Raw genomic sequence first — 16,932 nt, 5'->3', positions numbered from 1 at the left:
TTTTTTAAAAAGGAAAACTATGATTGGTTATAAGCTCACAGGAGGGGATAAGTATCACATTGAGAAAGACTTCCTTCATTTTGTTGTCAGATTAAAATATTGGATAAAATATTTTAATAGCTTTATTGGGATATGATTCATATACCATACAATTAACTCAAAGTTTATAGTTCAATGGATTTTATTATATTCACAGAGTTGTATATCCATCACCACAATTAATTTTAAAATGTTTTTGCCACCCCTGGAAGAAAAACCACATCTGTTGGCAGTCAGCCCTCAATTCCTCCATCTCATTCAGCCCAGGGCAACCAGTAAACTACTTGCTGCCTGCATCTATTTACCTAATCTGAACTGTTCCTATAAATAGAACCATATTTGGTCTTTTATTATTATCTTCCTCTGCTTAGCACAAGTGTTTTAAACATTTCTCTGTCATATTATGTATCAGTACTTCATTTTTTTCTTGCTAAATAATCTTTTATTGTTTGAATATACTGCATTCGTTGGCTGATGAGCATTTTGTATTGCTTCCACATTTTGCCTATTAGGAAAAATGTCCCTGTGAGCATTCATGTACAAGTCTTTGTATGGTTGTATGTTTTAATTTTTCTTAGGTATATACATAGCCGTCAAATTTCTGGATCATACAATAACTCTAAGTTGAACCGAGGAAAACAGGTTGTTTTCGAAAGTGGCTGCATTACTTAATATTCCTACCAAGAGACTATAAAGGTTCCAGTTTTTCCTCATCTTTATCAACACATATTATTATCTGTTTTTTTTTTATTTGGTTATATACTTTGTATTAACTGGTACGTCAGAATGAATTTCATTTGTGTTTCCTTGATGGCTAATAATGTTGATCATCTTTTCATGTGCATACTATAAAACAAAAGTTTTATAATTTAGCTCTTTTAACAAATATCTTAATAATAATCATACACATTTTAGGTTATGGATATTTCAATACATGCATATAATATGTACTACTCAAAACAGAAAAATCAATATTTCCCCATCTTTTATCTTCCTTAATGATTGGAGGCTTGGATCTTCTTTCTTCAACTTGTTCATATAATATCTACTAAGTATTGTAAGCAACAGTCTCCTGACTATGTTATATAAAACTAAGGTCTGCCAGCAGCAGCCCAGCTTCCCTCCTTCACCACCCGCAGCTGCCACCATGATTGAATGATAGATAGCTCCAGACCTAATGACAGTCTCCAAATTCCTCCATCTCTACCATGGGCACCAATGCCTTGGCATTCGAGAAAGAGAATGGCCCAGAACAGTTTCCCATCAACAAGCACTATTTTGAATTAGTCAATTTTGGGAATACCAACTACTATAATTCAGTTCTTCAAGAACTTTATTTCTGTTGTTCATTCCGGGAAGAAGTTCTAGCATACAAGAGTCAGCTTAGAGAGGAGAGCTTTCTCAGGTACTTAGAGGACCTCGTCCATAGCATCACGACTCAAGAAAATGGTAGGAGTTATCCCTTCAAAGTTCATAGCAATATTATGAAGGGGGGAAATGAGCTTTTTGACAACTACAAGTAACAAGATGCCCATGAATTCTTAAATTGCCCACTAAATACAATTGCTGGTATTTTACAAGAAGAGAGAAAGCAGGATAAACAAAATGGTCACTTAATTGATGGAAATATTGACAGTGAAAATAACAACAGCACACCAGATCCAACAGAGGGTTAATGAGATTTTCAGGGAACATTAACTAATGAAACCAGATGTCTTACTCATATAAGCTAAGATGAAGATTTTTTAGAACTTTCTGTTGAGGTAGAACAGAACACATTAATTACACGCTGCTTAAGGGGTTTTGGCAACACAGAAACCCTGTGCAGAAAATACATATAGTACTGTGAAGAGTGTCACAGCAAGCAGGAAGCACACAAATGCATGAAAGTTAGAAAACTGCCCGTGATTCTAACTCTACACCTGAAGAGATTTAAATACATAGATCAAGTTCATCGATATGTAAAACTTTCTTATCAGGTAGTTTTTTCCTTTAGAACTTCATCTGTTTAACACATGAGGTTACGCAAACAATCTTGACAGGATATACGATCTTGTTGCTGTTATAGCTCACCCTGGAAGTGGTCCCAATCGAGGCCATTATGTTGCAATAGTCGAGTCATGATTTTTGGTTGATGATGACATTGTAGAAAAAAATAGATGTACAAGCTATTGAAGAATTCTATGGGTTGACATCAGATATCTCATAGAACTAAGTCTGGTTACATCCTTTTCTATCAGTCATGGGACTGAAAGGAAGCTGTAATGAAGAGATACTTCTGCCTCATTTCTTCTCTGGTTATTTTGGAAAGAATCAAGCACTGATTAAAAAAAAAAAAAAAAGGAGAAATGCAGGAACTCAGGGACCATAGCACACTTTGCACACAAGAAAGCAGACCATGGATTCGCAAGCCCTTCCTATCATGGTAGTTGATTTCTTTGCTCAGGTATCATGCTGTCCTTGCAGTTCATACAGCAAGGAAATGAAATCAAAAATACCAGCTCCTCTGGTAAAACAGCCTTCCAGTTATCAAAATGCATTTTCTCTTTGTTAATTGCACCAATAGTTTCTTGAAGTCCTTCAGGGTGCAGTAGAAAAAATTGGAATCTCTGTTGGATTGTATGTTTAATGAAGGAAACCATGTTGAGCATCCTGCATAGGTTTATGTGTGTTTGGTGTGTAGAGCAGTACAGTCAGTGGCCTTTTCCAAGCATAAACTGGAAATACTTTTGGACCCAACACTTACAGTTGCCTTCCTGGTGTACAAGATAAACATGTTTTGCTTCTCTGAAGAAGTTTGTAATAATGCACAGTATATATAAATGTACGGAACAATTGGTCAAAATGGATTTTTGTTTTCCCAAGGGGAAAGACTGGCTTTGTAAGTATAATATTCTTTTTCAGGAGGAACTGATATCTCTGGCTAACTATTTTTATTCTCGTAGTTTATGTGTCAGTTTTTTTATTCAGTTTTAATTTAAATGAACTAAAACAAAAACTCCTTAAAATTCCCTATAGTTGCTGGAATAATAAAAGAAATTTTGTTGCAGTGGTGGTACACCAATCTTTGGAATCCTTAAATATTTTAATGTTTTAAGCTGAGGCCCTGCTTGAAAAATTCATGTCATAGCAGTTATTTTCAAATGTCATTTTTTACCCTTCAAAGAAGTAATACTTTCATTCATTATAACTGTAGCAGTGTGGATAGCCAGCTAAAAGATTACATGTTAATGAAATTGACAAGTAATACAAAAAAAAGCTCCCTACCCCCCACCCTGCCTTTATGAATCTTATTGGAAATGTGTCCAGAAATTTAACCTTGTGTTTGTTAGAACTTCATTCTATTGGGAAGTTTTAAGAAGTAATCTATGTGATCTAAAATGTACATAAACTGTTGCAGTTGACATTTTTCCATGCATCAGTAGGTTGTCTGAGAGGCTGACTGTAACTTGCAGAAAGTACTTGAAAACTGTGTTCAAAATAATAGCAATTAAGCCTTGGATATTCATATTAAACTCTTTTCAGGCAGTACTTTTTTAAAAATTCTGTAATTTTCTAATGTTATTTACTTAAAATGTTGAAAAACAACAAAAATGTTTTTGTTCTGCTATTATTAACATTTATTATCTGTATATTTTAGCTCAAGAAATTACTTCACCTATTTGTTCTGTAAACAAATATTTAACTTGGAAGAAAATTATGATATTTAGTACTTATTAAAAGTATTTTGATAAATTGCTTTTTAAGATACAGTTTCTGGTTAAGCCACTATGGAAGGCAGTCTGGAGATTCCTCAGAAACCTGAAGATAACTCTACCATTCAACCCAGCCATCCCACTCCTTGGAATTTACCCAAAGGAAATGAAATTGGCAAACAAACAAGCTGTCTGCACATTAATGTTTATTGCAGCTCAATTCACAATAGCTACGACCTGGAACCAACCCAAATGCCCATCAACAGTAGACTGGATAAAGAAATTATGGGACATGTACTCTATAGAATACTATACAGCAGTCCAAAAAAAATGAAATCCGGTCATTTGCAACAAGATGGAGGAATCTGGAAAACATCATGCTGAGTGAATTAAGCCAGTCCCAAAGGGACAAGTATCATATGTTCTCCCTGATCGGTGACAGCTAACTGAGCACCAAAGGGGAAACCTGTTGAAGTGAAATGGACACTATGAGAAACAGTGACTTGATCAGCTCTTGTCCTGACTGTTGATGTACAATGTAATACTTTATCCATTTTAGTATTTTTTTTGCTCTAGTACTATTGGTTGAATTCTGTAATTAACACACAATTATTCTTAAGTGTTTAAATTTAATGGAAAAGTGATCCCTGGTAAATATAAGAGTGGGAATAAGAGAGGGAGGAGATGTACAATTTGGGACATGCTCAATCAGACTTGCCCCAAATGGTGGAGTTAGAATCATGCCAGGGGATCCCAACAATCCCATCAAGGTGGCATGTACCAATGCCATCTCACTAGTCCAAGTGATCAATTTCAGTTCACAATTGATCATAATGATAGGACTAAGAACCAAAGGGATTACACAAACAAGACTAGTGTCTGCTAATACTAGCTGATAGAATCAAAAAGGGAGAGAACAATCCATCATAGGAAGCTGGATACACAGTAAACTCATAGAATAGCAGATGTCCTAAATAGCACTCTGGCCTCAGAATCAGCCCTTAAGGCATTCGGATCTGGCTGAAGAGCCCATGAGAGTATTTTAGGCATGGAAAGCCAAGACACCCTGGAAAAAAAAGAAAAAGAAAAAAGGAAGACTTAAATGGACGATCTCTGCGAGTGAGATTCCCAGTGGAAAGAATGGGGCCATCAAAGAAGGAGGTACCTTTCTCTGAAGGGAGGAGAGAACTTCCACTTTGTCTATGCCCCTGTCGGAATAAGATCGAAGTCAGCGAACTCAAAAGGCTTCCATAGCCTTGGCAACTCATGACTAGAGCCTAGGGAGATTACTGATGCCATAAACAAGAGTGTCAAATTGTTAAGTCAACAACAGGAGTCACTGTATACTTACTCCTCATGTGGGATCTGTCCTTAATGTGTTTTCCAATGTGAAGTAATGCTATAACTAGTACTGAAACAGTATTTTACACTTTGTGTTTCTTTGTGGGTGCAAACTGATGAAATCTTTACTTAATATATACTGAATTGATCTTCTGTATATAAAGATAATTGAAAATGAATCTTGATGTGAATGGAATGGGAGAGGGAGCAGGAGATGGGAGGGGTGTGAGTGGGAGGGAAATTATGGGGGGGAAGCCATTGTAATCCATTAACTGTACTTTGAAAATTTATATTTACTAAATAAAAAATTAAAAACGATACAGTTTCTAGAGCCTCATCCTGGCTGGAGTTGTTTTGTACAAATTATACATAGCTTGCCTGATCTACAACTGAGCATAGAGACACAACTGATAGTGTGGGGACGGTCAGAGCAGTGGAGGTGGATATACTTTCTCTTTTGAGGGATTCAACCAAATTGTTGTGGAATTTAAAGCTGTATTTCTGCAGCTTTCAATGCAGAGAAAAGGGTAGAGCAAAGCGGAGTCATTTGTGACATCAGCTGAGCCACAGCATGGGTGAGAATGATAGATTAAGTCATTGTGTGAGCACAACGTATCTTCTTTTTGCATGTGAATTTCTGGCTCTCTCAATACCATTCATTGAAAATATTACGTGATTGCTAGCACCTTTCTCAAAAGTCAGTTGACCATAAATATGTATCTCTGAATTGATTTCTGTGCTTTTCATTCTTTAATTAACTTATATGTCTGGTGTTCTGCCAATACCCCACTGTCTTGAATACTGTAGATTTGTAGTAAGTTTTCAAATTTACAAGTATGACCTTTCCACTTGTTTTTCTTTTTGGCTTTTTTTTCAGGATTATTTTGGCTCTTTGGCCCCTGCTTTACCATATGATTTTATTATCAGCTCATTAATTTCTGTAAAAAAATCAGCTTATTGATTTGTAGATCAGTTTGAGAAGTTTTACCATCTTCATCATTAAGTTTTCTGATCCATTAACATGAGATATCTTTTCATTTATTTTGGTCTTTTAAGTTTCTTTCTACAGTGTTTTATGACTTTTCAAGTGTAAGTTTTTCATTTTTTGTTAAATTTATTTTTGAGCGTTCTATTCTTTCTGATGGTATTATAAATGTACTTGCTTTCTTTCGGTTTTAATTTCTTCATTGCTACTCTAAAAGATAAATTGCTTTTGATCAATGGGTAAAATGTTTTAAATATCCTGTGTTTTAAATTATTCAAGTTGTTTTCTGAATCTCTTGATAATTTTACCATTATATGAATTTTTACTTTCCTTATAGATGCTGGAAAGGTGTATTATAATCGGTTGCTGAAGAGCATAAAGTCTCTGAAAGGTAGGTAGGAACCAAATTATAAGGCATATTATATAGGTTCTCCAGACTTTATATCATTCAGTTTGAAAACTTGGCCCCATATAATCTATCTTTTATGATTCTTTATCTACTATTATTATGCATTATTTAAATTTTATTTATTTATTTATATTTGAAAGAGTGACACAGAGGGGGAGATGGACAGAGAGCAAGAGCAAGAGAATTTCCATCTGTTTCCATTATTTTTTGTTTATTTGAAAGGCAGAGTTAGAGAGAAAGAGGAGAGACAGAGACAGAGATACTCCATCTGCTTGTTCACTCCCCCAAATTGGCCAGGGCTGAGCCAGGCTGAAGCCAAGAGCCAGGAGCTTCTATCAGGTCTCTCACATGGATGCAGGGGCCCAAACACTTGGGCCATCTTCTGCTGCTTTCCCAGGCATATTAGTAGGGAGCTGGATCAGAAGTGGAGCAGCCAGGTCTTGAACCAGAAGCCATGTGGGATGTCAATGTCACAGACAGAGGTTTAACCTACTACTCCACAACACTGACCTCAGATTGATTCTTCAGATAGCTATGATGGCTAGATGTGGGCCAGGTTGAAACCAGGAGCTTCAGACGCATTCTAGGTCTCCCACATGAGTGGCAAGGATCCCACAACCTCAGTCATCACCTCTGTCTCCAAGAGTGCATGTTAGCAAGAGACCAGACTTGGAAGAAGAAACAGGATTCAAAGTCAGGCAATCCCATATGGAATGTATGTCTTAACTTTGCAAAATACCCATTCCACATTTTCTCTTGACAGGAATACACTCATAATCTGAATTGTTTTCAGCTTTTTGTAAAAGGAAAAATCAAGACCAGTAAAACAAAATAAAGATGTGACAATTATTATTAATGAGCATTGATCGGATATAAAGATAACTAATAAATCAGGAAATTTTGTTCAAAGAAATTAAGTTGGTATCTATGGTTCTGCTTGTTTAAGTCCCTTAACATTGTTTACTCATGTCCCTGCATGTTTAGTCATGTAGGCTTGTTAACAAGACTGGTTTAAGGGAAACACATTCAAAATCTGACTCTTGTATGAGCTTTCTACTTGAGCATTCAAGTGGACAAATATATTTGGGGTTTCAGCACTGTTAAAATATAATGAAACACGCAGCACGGTGGCATAGTGGGCTAAGCCTCTGCCTGTAGTGCCAGCATCCCATATGGGTGTCAGTTTGTGTCTCAGCTCTCTGCTCTGGCATGGGAAAACAGTGGAAGATGGCTGTAGTGCTTGGGCCCCTGCACTCGCGTGGAGACCTGGAGGAAGCTCCTTCCTGGCTTTGGATCAGCCCAGTTCCTGCCATTGCAGCCATCTGGGGAGTGAACCAGCAGATGGAAGACCTTTCTCTCTGTCTCTCCCTCTCTCTGTCTGTAACTCTCTCAAATAAAAAAAATAAAATATTTAAAAATATATATAATGATACAAAGGCATATTCATCCTTCATCAATTTTACTTTAAAAATGTATGGTCATTAAACTTAATGCTAAAAATGTATTTTTCTTATTTTGCTGTTAAATGACCGCTTTTCAAGTATTACTTTACTGCCTATTTCCTCAGAAGGGAAGATTAAGAAGAATAACCTCCATTCTACTTTAAAAAGTATCGGAATCAAGCTCACAGAAGAGGAACTTGCTGAACTGTCAAAAAACCTACATGCTGATGGTAAGCACTTAAAATATATTTAAGCCATTTATATCTTTATTTTCTATGTGATATTTTGAAAAATATGTCTCAAAGACACATTTTAAAGCCTTGGGGACAGCCCAATACTAAAGTTAAATAATTAATTTAAAATCAGTATCATATTTCCTGTGGAACCAAGAATTATTAGAGGCTAGCAGGATCATTATTAAGTAAGTACTAGATTACTATTGCTTTTCAGCCTTTTGGCTAAGATCAAGTGTAGTAAGAAAGTACTAGTTTACTAAGCAAGTAAATTAGAAGAAAAAGTAGAGGAAACACAGAACTGATGTGCTTACCTGTTATTTGTTCCTCTGTCCATTTCAATCTGCTATATAACCCTGCCCCTTGTGGTAAGCCTGCTATCACCAAGTTAGTTAAATAGTGATCTCATTATAAAATCCTCTGAATGTGAGGGGCAGTATTGGGGCACAGCAGGTTAGACTACCGTCTGTGACACTGGCATCCCATATTGAAGCACCAGTTCAAGTCCCAGCTGCTCTGCTTCCGATCCAGCTGCCTGCTAATGTGCCTGGGAAAGCAATGGATGATAGCTCAAGTACTTGCACGCCTGCCACCCACATGGGAGATCCAGATGGGGCCATTACAGCCATCTGGGGAGTGAACCAGAAGATGAAAGGTTCTCTTTTCTTTTCTTTTTTTTTTTTTTAAGATTTACTTCATTTATCTGAAAGGCAGAGTTACAGAGAGAGAGAGAGAGAGAGAGAGAGAGAGATCTTCCCATCTGTTGGTTCACTCCCCCAAATGGCAGCAATGGATGGATCTGAGCCAGTATGAAGCCAGGAGCCAGAAGCTTCTTCCGGATCTCCCACATGGGTGCAGGGGACCAAGCACTTGGGCCATCCTCCAATGATTTCCCGGGCGCATTAGCAGGGAGCTGGATTTGAAGTGGAGCAGCCAGGACCCGAACTGGTGCCCCTGTGGGATGCCAGTGCTGCAGGCCAGGGCCTTAGTGCAGCTCCAGCCCTATATTTCTCCTTCTATGTTTCCCTTTCGCTCTGCTATTCTGCCTTTTAAATAAATAAAAGATAAAGTCTTAAAGAAGATTTTCTGGACATGATTTCAGTCTTATTTTAGATTTTCGTGGTACCTTTATTATATGGTGGATTCTTTTTTCTTGAAATTAACACTTTCTGGATGGTCCACTCTCATGAGTTTCCTCAATCTTGTCTACCTGACTTTCCACTCTCTTTTGCTTCAACAGCTTCTCTTCTCTCAATGGCCTCTTAAAAGCTTGGATTTTCAAGGTTTTTTCATTAGCCCAATTTATTATAATTTTAACATTCTATGAAAGATCTCATCTATTTTCATATCAATTACTCCTATATAATTAAAGTTCCCAGATATTAATCTTTGGACCCCCCTCTCACTTTAAATGTCTGTACTTAGGTTTTCCCTTGATAATTTTTTATATTTTAATGTCCCAAAGTAAATTGTCTTTCTCATTAAATTCTGCTTCCACAATTTTTATCAGAATATCACCAACCTAGTCTTCTATCTTATAACTGATTTATACTTTTTTCCTTAAGTCTTTTTAAGTCATTTATTCTCCATTATAATATTTGATAATTTTTGAAATCTAAAGCTTTCTCAGATTCCACCATGCCCTTCAGTATGTCAGTTTACTGCCTAAGTTCAGACCTCTTTTCATCTCTACCTTGGAGATTATAGTGGCGTCCTAATTAGTCTCTTATTTCCTTCAAATTTGTAGCTTTATCTCCTCCAAATTTGTATTTGGCTGATAAAATGGTCCATCAAATTAAATTCTGACAATACCACTCCTTGGAACTCTGTTTCCACAGCCCAAAAGATGAACGCTACTATTTTATAATGATTTATGAGCACCTCGAATTCAAATTGTCTCTCTGGCTCCATCACTCTTCTCTTTTCCTTTCATTTTAAATGAAAGGAAGCCATATTAAATTGTTCATATATAACCTGCTGTCCCTAAGTTTTCATTTCTCTTAGCCTAGTAGTTCGAAAGCTTAAATGCACTTCAGAATCAGAGACCTTGTTAAACCACAAATTGCTATGCCCACTCCCCAGAGTTTCTTTTTTTAATTAATTTATTAATTTGAAATGCAGAGTTAGAGAGAGAGAAAGAGAGAGAGATAAAAAGAGAGAGATCTTCCGTCTACTGGCTTACTCCTCAAATGGCTACAACAGCCAGGGCTGGGCCAGGCCAAAACCAGGAGCCCGTAACTACATCTGGGTCTCCCACATGGGTGGCAGCATCTCAGGCACTTGGGGCATCTTCTGCTGCTTTCCTGGGCACGTTAGCAGGGAGAGGGATCAGAAGTGGGGTAGCCAGGACTCCCTCTGGTGTTCATAGGAGATGCTGGTGTTGCAAGGCAATGGTTTAACATGCTGTGCCATAGTGCTGGCCCTGGTCCCCAGAGTTTCTAAAGCAGTAGATGTAAATAGTAGAATTTGCACTCCTAACCAAATTTTCAAGTGAGGATAATGCAGTTGATCCAGGAACCATAATTTGAGAATTAGCTTCTTAACTCATCTTGTCCATATTAAAAAAAATCCTTTTCCCTACATCTTCTGATTAATTCCTATTAATTCTTTTACTCATCTCAGATATGGCTACATTACACCTGTAGCCAAACAAGAATATCTTACGAACATCAAGGGAAATTCACTTTAAATGTGAAATAGAAGAACCTCAGTGGCCAGGTTGAGCACAATTTCTCTGACCATGGTCTCCTCTAGGTATTCTTTTTTTTTTTTTTAAGATTTATTTACTTATTTGAAAGTCAGAGTTACACAGAGAAGGAGAGGTAGAGAGAGAGGTCGTCCATCTGCTGGTTCACTCCCCAAATTGGCCACAATGGCTGGAGCTGCACCAATCCAAAGCCAGAAGCCAGGAGCTTCTTCCAGGTCTCCCATTTGGATGCAGGGGCCCAAGCACTTGGGCCATCTTCTGCTGCTTTCCCAGGCCATAGCAGAGAGCTTGATTGGAAGTAAAGCAGCTGGGACATGAACCAGCTGGGATTCCGGCACTGCAGGCAGCAACTTTACCCACTATGCCACAGCACCGGCCCCTAGATATTCTTATTAATATGGCATGTATCCTTAAAATCTAAACCTCTAAAAGGGTGTCAGTTACAATTCCCCAGTGAGTCAACTTCAGCTGGACTTTATGACAGTATTTTAAAATTTATATCTGTTTTCTGAGCTTATTCCACCAGTTACATGTCTTCACTGAATGTTTACTTACAGAAAATGAGAATGTTGAACTGCATGATGTGATGAAAGAAATAAAAGCCATTACAGGTGGGTGTAAATTTATCATAAACCTAATATTCTTATTTGCACAGTAATTATACTTTTCCATTAACATCAATTGCAATGTCAGACCTATTATTTTACTCCTTATAATGAATATTCATCTTGGTTGAACACTATGATTATTCTCTCAAATAATTATCAGATTTTCTCTAGGTTATGACAATAAAGGTTAAAAACTCATATAATTGGACCCTCAATTTCTCCTGAACTTCTAGGTTCACAAAAGTGAGCTACGCCTACTTACTAAAGGATAAATCCTCATTCCTTTCCCAAAAACTATGTAGAAGCCTCAACTGAGGAAATTGCTTCGACAGGCAGTATTTCCCTTCTTCCACCTTCTTTCCTGGATACTAGGCCTATAAGTAGATCCTAGTAGATCCTATAATCAACCATCTGGTAAAATGCTGGCTTGCTAAAATGGAAAAAAAATTAAATCCCCTGAATTTACAAGAACAAGAACATGTCTGGAAGAGGATTTCAATAATGCTGAATCAGAGTGAGGGTGAAATATAAGGCTGAGCAGGAAGAGTTAGTTGATATCGGGGCATTCTCCTGTAACCAAGACTTAAATGCCTTCCCAGAAGTACCTGGAGGTCAAATACATTGCTGAAATGGCTTCTAGGAGCTTGGAAAACAATGCTGCGTGTTAAATTGCGTGAAACTTACAGAACTTTGGTACAATGCCGAGAAGAAAATAAAATGTTCAGAAATATTAAGTGCTGAAATGAAATAAGATCTGAAAACCCACCAGATAACTCTGTTCCCTAAGAGGGCCAGTGAGTGCTACCTTTACTAAGGCAACAAGTACCTCTATCCAAATGGTCCTCCATCAAGTCTTAGGTTTCTATTGCCTATTAGAATCATGACTTTGGGGTGTAAGACTTGCCCAGACTGCAAACTATTTTCTCTGAGTTCTTAAAATCAGGTTCTAATACTGACTTCAGCATTATCTCTCAGCAAACAAAAGATTAGGGCTTCTTTAAGTGCTGCCATGGAAGTCTTCCTTACTCCGTATTTCAAGTTGCTAAGCAAGAGTCAGCCAGTTCCACAGTTCCAATTAGAAAGTTTTATGTTTGTCAAAATTTAGACACAATCACCAGAACCATTTCATTCCCCCTCCACCTGTATTCCTTTCCTATTAATTCAGCACAGGTGACTGTCTCTACAACTTCAATGTTACAGTATATCCAGTGTTATCACTTACCATCATTGAAATCTTTGTTGCTATCTGGCCATCAGGGCATACACTACCTTACAGTCTGCTTCCTAAGACCATTTCCAGTGCTAGTATTCCTGTATCTGGTTCTCAGAAGTAGACCCTGAGACTAGCATCCTTGTGCAAATAAATTATTACAGAAGTGCTACCACAGAAAAATTGCAAATTGGAGGAAGAAGCGCAAAAACGAAGAAACCAAGTACCAATCTCAGAAAAAGTCCTGACAGTTTCAGATGATCTTCTTGAAGATCTCTGTGGATTGCACCTCAGACTTATCTGAACCCGAAGGAAGGGAGCTGGGCCTTCATATTTTCCACCCGCAGTTATTGGTTAAACTGTCATACTTTGCTTTCCGTATGTGTGGGCAAAGCAGTCTTCAGTAACACGAGAGTCTTCTTGTGAACGAAAGCCACAGGTGCTAGCTGTTGGCAAATCACCAAAAACAATGCAGATGCATGAAGTGGTACATGAGGATCTGAAAAAATATACAAAGACAGAAATATGTAAGTTTACCTTTTATTTGAGTGAGAAACTAAGGGTTAATTCAGGAAATAGAAGACAAAAAATGCTATGGTTGTGTAGTAGAAGGAAGAAAAAGTAGGGAAAAAATAAGGTGAGTATATTTCACATTGATAAAAGTATCAACCTGTGTATGGATTTCCTGTAATTAACTTCTCCAGTGTAACCTAAAATTTTTTCTAATTAGGGGAAAATTGTCAAATTTTTAGGCGATGTCATTGAAAGTCTGTTCTGTTGTCTTTGTGGAGTATCACATCATTTTATCTGTGACCTGCATTGAAGCATTTCTTAAAGCTGCCAGAAAGTTAACAAAAGGTTGAATGTGTTGGTTATTTGTGCTGACATGCTTGATCTCCAGGATATATGAGGAAACTTCAAAAAGCTTGTGGAAAGTGTGTATTATGAAAAAACTATCCATATATTTCAAGAATGTTTTGTGCCAAAAAGAACTTATCTTTCAATTCCAAATTTCCGTGAAAAAAAATTTTTAAATTTATTTTATTTGAAAAGCAGGCCTGTGGGGGCAGGGGTGGAGGTGGGTAGTGAGAGAGATCTTTCATCTGCTGGTTCTCTCCAAGATGGTCTCAATAGCCAGGTCTGGACCAGGCCAAAGCCAGGAGACTAGAACTCCTTCTGGATCCCACACATGTATACAGGGACCCAAGCACCTGGACCATCCTCTTCTGCTTTCTCAGGCAATTAGCAGGGAGATAGATCAGAAGTGAAGCAGCAGGCACTCAAACCGGTGCTCACATGAGATGCCAGCATTGCAGTGTCTTAAACTGCTGTGCCACATGCTGGCCCCACAATGAGCTTTTAAAAGAACCTTCATATTGAGGCTGGTGCTATGGCACAGCGGATTAATGCCCTGGCCTGAAGCGCTGGCATCCCATAAGGGGGCCAATTTGAGACCTGGCTGCTCTGCTTCTGATCCAGCTCTGCTTTGGCCTGGGAAAGCAGTGGAAGATGGCCCAAGTCCTTGGGCCCCTGCACCTGCATGAAGACCCTGAAGAAGCTCCTGACTCCTGGCTTTGGATCAGCGCAGCTCCAGTCATTAGGGCCAACTGGGGAGTGAAACATCGGATCGAAGACCTCTCTCTCTCTCTCTCTCTCTCTGCCTCTCCTTCTCTCTGTGTGTGGCTCTTTCAAATGGGTAAACAACTCTTTAAAAAAAAAAAAGCCTTCATCAAAATAAAAACTTTTGTATTTCAAAGGACATTATCAAATAAGTGAAAAGACAACCTGCAGAAGAGGAAAAATATTTACAAATAATCTGATAAGCATTTTTTAAATATTTTACTTATTTATTTGAGAGGTAGAGTTACAAACAGTGAGAGGAAAAGACAGAGAAAGGTCTTCCTTCCGTTGGTTCACTCCCCAAATCGCCGCAATGGCTGGAGCTGCACCGATCCGAAGCCAGGAGCTTCTTCCCAGTCTCCCATATGGGTGCAGGGGCCCAAGTACTTGGGCCATCTTCTACTGCTTTCCCAGGCCATAGCAGAGAGCTAGATTGGAAGAGGAGCAGCCGGGACTAGAACCGGCATCCATATGGAGATGTTGGCGCTGCAGACAGAGGATTAACCCACTGCACCACGGCACCAGCCCTCGATAAGAATTTAATATCTAGAATATATAACTCTGTCTCTATATACCACTCACTCTCTCTAGCTCTCAAATAAGTAAAAATTTGAAAAGATTCTCATTTTAATTCCATTTTCAATTTCCTTTATATACTTGATTAAATGAATTTTTGTATTTTATGTTGAAAAGTATAATCATTTTCAGGAATTTTTAAATGTGAAACAGATATTTTAAAGCTACGTTTCATGAATATTTATGACGTACAAGGATGGGCATCAGCATGTCCTTTAAAATGTTAATGAACAACTTAATATATTATCCCTCTTAGTAGTTTTTTCTGTCTGTTCTACTTAATATGACTGGTTTAATTCTGTAATTAATACACAGTTATTCTTAAGTGTTGAAATTTAACTGAAATGTGATCCCTGTTAAACATAAGAGTGGGAATAAGAGAGGGAAGAGATGTACAATTTGGGACGTGCTCAAGCTGACTTGCCCCAAATGGTAGAGCTAGAAACATACCAGGGGACTCCAATTTAATCCCATCAAGGTGGCATGTACCAATGCCATCTCACTAGTCCAAGTGATCAATTTCAGTTCACAATTGATCATAATGAAAGGACTAAGAGTCAAAGGGAGCACATAAACAAGTCTAGTGCCTGCTAATACTAACCGATAGAATAAATAAAGGGGAGAGTGATCCAACATGGGAAGCGAGATACTCAGCAGACTCATAGAATGGCGGATGTCCTAAACAGCACTCTGGCCTCAGAATCAGCCCTAAAGGCATTCCGATCTGGCGGAAAAGCCCATGAGAGTATTTCAGGCATGGAAAGCCAGGACACTCTGGAAAAAAAAAAAAAAAAAAAAAAAAAAACAAAAAACAAAAAAACACCTAAATGAAAGATCTCTGTGAGTGAGATCCCAGTGGAAAGAACAGGTCTTCAAAGAAGGAGGTACCTTTCTCTGAAGGGAGAAGAGAACCTCTACTTTGACTATGACCTTGTCTAAACAAGATAAGAGTCGGGGAACTCAAGGGGCTTCCATAGCCTTGGAAACTCATGACTGGTGCATAGGGAGATTGCTGATGCCATAAACAGGAGTGTCAATTTGTAAAGTCAACAACAGGAGTCACTGTGCACTTACTCCTCATGTGGGATCTCTGTCCTTAATGTGCTGTACATTGAGGCTTAGTGCTATAACGAGTACTCAAACAGTATATTTCGCTTTGTGTTTCTATGGGGGTGCAAACTGTTGAAATCTTTACTTAATGTATACTAAACTGATCTTCTGTTAAAAAAAAAAAAAAGAAGAAGAAATTAGCAATTCCCAACTTGACTCTCACTGGAATTAAACATGACAATAGGTCCGATCTGATTTCATCATCATTTAAAAAATCATCTATTATTTTTCACTTTATGTTTCTGTGTGGCAGCAAACTGTTGAAATCTTTACTTAATGTATGCTAAACTGATCTTCTGTATATAAAGAGAATCGAAAATGAATCTTGATGTGAATGGAAGGGGAGAGGGAGTGGGAAAGGGGAGGGTTGTGGGTGGGAGGGACGTTGTGGGGGGGAAGCCATTGTAATCCATAAGCCGTACTTTGGAAATTTATATTCATTAAATAAAAGTTAAAAAAAAGTTAATGCTCAGTATATAAGTATGCATATATCTTCTTTGAGAAAATGTAAGAACCATAGTTTTTCTCAGGTTCTCAAAAGTTATGTGTCTCAAAAAAATTAAAGTGACTTTTTTAGAGTCACTGAATTTTTCTTACAGACCTCTGTCTTTCTGATTAGGGAAAGTTGACATAAAAAACCTGGAGACAATTCTAGGCAACATGGGAGTCAAGCTCACCAAACAGGAACTTGAATCTCTGACACAAAGCCTGCCAGTCAGTGGTAAGTGTATACGATACCATTGACTTCTGAGTGTTGTTGTATTAGGGGATTTTTATGAAGATGTTAAGATTGGATAACCCAGAGTAGCAAAGAAGATGAGAATACAGTGATCTGGACACTGGTAGCATCATCAATAGAAGACAAGAGCGAACTCAAAAGGCTTCTCATCATCAAATACAAGGATTGCCATTTTATGGGATCGAAAGTCAAATTTACATTTTTAAAATAAGTTTATT

The 16,932-nt window shown here is 37.9% G+C and overlaps 1 pseudogene; it reads left to right on the top strand.

The window, feature by feature from the left end:
* The first annotated feature begins 1,238 nt into the window (after positions 1-1,238).
* LOC149121108 (ubiquitin carboxyl-terminal hydrolase 12 pseudogene) lies at positions 1,239-2,291 on the top strand (annotated as a pseudogene).
* The last annotated feature ends 14,641 nt before the right edge of the window (positions 2,292-16,932 follow it).

The sequence above is a fragment of the Oryctolagus cuniculus genome, chromosome 17 (assembly GCF_051225735.1).
Source record: "Oryctolagus cuniculus isolate XC-2025 breed Fujian yellow rabbit chromosome 17, ASM5122573v1, whole genome shotgun sequence".
Taxonomy (NCBI): Eukaryota; Metazoa; Chordata; class Mammalia; order Lagomorpha; family Leporidae; genus Oryctolagus; species Oryctolagus cuniculus.
This window is presented reverse-complemented; position numbering and strand designations above follow the sequence as displayed.